Source organism: Sinocyclocheilus anshuiensis, unplaced genomic scaffold (genome assembly GCF_001515605.1).
Source record: "Sinocyclocheilus anshuiensis isolate Anshui unplaced genomic scaffold, SAMN03320099.WGS_v1.1 scaffold1979, whole genome shotgun sequence".
In the NCBI taxonomy this organism is placed as follows: domain Eukaryota; kingdom Metazoa; phylum Chordata; class Actinopteri; order Cypriniformes; family Cyprinidae; genus Sinocyclocheilus; species Sinocyclocheilus anshuiensis.
Genome location: NW_015548473.1, coordinates 355,705 through 358,080, shown reverse-complemented (window position 1 = coordinate 358,080; position 2,376 = coordinate 355,705).

The window sequence follows — 2,376 nt, the reverse complement described above, 5'->3', positions numbered from 1 at the left end:
ACAGGAAGAACCAGCCGAAGAACAGCAGAGTCGTGGTAGAAAGTTCGGAGATGGTATTAAAGTAGCTCAGTTTAAATGTATTGTATGAATTGCTCTTACTATGGAATAAAAAATACGGAGTGTATGTTTACATTTAGTTAAAAGTGACTGTAACACATCAGCTCCAGTGGTGCAGGTGGATAAGTGTGTGTTGTTGGATTTTTGACGCGATCGACCCGGGTTCGAGCCCGCCTTTTGCCGAACTTTTTTTTCCTCCCTTTTCAAATCTCGTATTAGCAATGGATTATATTTACACTAAGTGAAAATAGCAGTATTTTTAGCAATATGCTATTTACACTAAGTGCAAATACCTATTTACACTATGTTAAAATAGCAGGATTTCTACTATCAAGTATACTACTTGTTGCAAATAGTGGCAATTATCTGCACTTCAGTATTGTAGTACATTATAAAACAGTATGCAATAATAACGTATTGAGTGTAAATTATAATTTTAATTTTAATTAATTTTAACCTTATTGGTACAATAAAGCCCTCCCTACACCTACCCTAACCTTACCCGATACTTTATTTTCAACTTTTTGATTATTTCCTTAATTTTTATTGAAAATAAATGCCTTTACGATGTGATACGAGATTTGAAAAGGGAGAAAAAAAAAGTTCGGCAAAAGGCAGGATCGAACCCGGGTCGATCGCGTCAAAAAGCCAACAACAAACACTTATCCACCTGCGCCACTGGGGCTGATGTTTTTGTGCTTTCTGAATTGTTATTTTGTTTTTTTAGACTTGCATTTGCATTTGTAATTTGTTATTTTCTTTTCAGAATTGTGATTTGTTTTGCACTTCACAGTCACCGTATGACAGTGATGAGCGCTGCATTTAACTCAAAGTTGAACATTCTTCAAATCTTGGCGCTGAGAAAAAAACGCCCAAACGCTCAGCGTAAAAAGATGCTCAGCTCTCGGCACGCTCCTGGCATTTAAAAAAAACGCGGCGCTCCCATTGAAAACAATTGAAAAAAACGCTATAGCCTGGGGAAAAATATGTTTGTCAATGTTCCACTCAGAGCGCGCGCACAGAAAGGATCCTGTCAGTAGCGGATTCAGTTCTCTTTCTTGGCTTATTGCTCTTTTAATATTTATTTTTAATATCAAGCACATCTCTTTACTTTCTCATTCATCCATGTTTCTTTATTAATAATTTCACATTTTCCCACCCACCGAAAGCTGCAAGGAGTATCATACATAAATACGACACATTTATAGAACATCAAAGGTCTGTGCGGCAAAAGTGGAAGTACGAAATGTTCCCATTGAACATTGAAAACTCCCATTGAAAACAATTAAAAAAATACAACTGAAAAATTTGGTGGACACGCGGCCTAGTGGTTTTGAGTTTATTGCTGTTGCAAACAGCACTGAACAAGCAAACGAGTTGTGATTGGCTTTTTTTCTGCAGAAAGCTGAACTCTAGTGATGTGTCTAATTTTTTCATCGATAATTTCTTGGTAAAGAGAGGAAGACCTGGGCTACATGATTTCTGTTAAAGAGACAGGTTTGGCTCCCGAGCCAGGTTCCTGACCTCTGAGCTAAAGAGTGCAAGACACACTATTAAATCCGATTCCAGTGACGTATGGTGGTGAATTAAAGGAATAATTCACCCCAAATTTAAAGCTATGTCTCATTCAAACTTCTACATATTCAAACTGGCAGTGTCACAATAGGTTACAAAACACAAAAGTGAACCACCAGATTTGGTGATTAAGATTTGGAGGTTAGATTTGCTTTGATGGTGTTTTGTGTCAATTTCAGAACTTATGGTCACTATGCTATTTTTGTACAGAAAAAAGAGCAGTGTGAACATAACTCCTTTTATGTTTAATGGAAAAAAGTCAATATGGGTTTGGAATAATGACAGAATTCATCTTTGGATGAACTACTCCCTGAATGTCTACTCGGATTCACTTACTACTATGACAACTTACTCAGTGAATCTAGCTTGTTTTTTTTGTAACAAAACATATCATTAGCTGAAAATGAAAATACTAGTTCTTTATTACCTCTTGTGCTATTACCTCGTCGTGTTTACTATGGATATTTGTAACACGTGTTGCTGTAATCACAGTGACCTCTGCTGGAATAGAATAGAATTAAGGGTTCCTGTAGTATGTTATGAGAGATCAACATGTAAAGTACTCAAATATCTTTTTTGAGCAGACCATGCTTGTCCAAAAAAAGGAATTGATCATTTGAAAATTAAATAAAATAAAAATATAAAATAAAAACGGTGCATTTCTGATGAGAAAATATTTAATTATTTGATTCAGCATTTGTCAAGTCAATCATTCAACAAAGTTTACAGCCTACTGTATATATA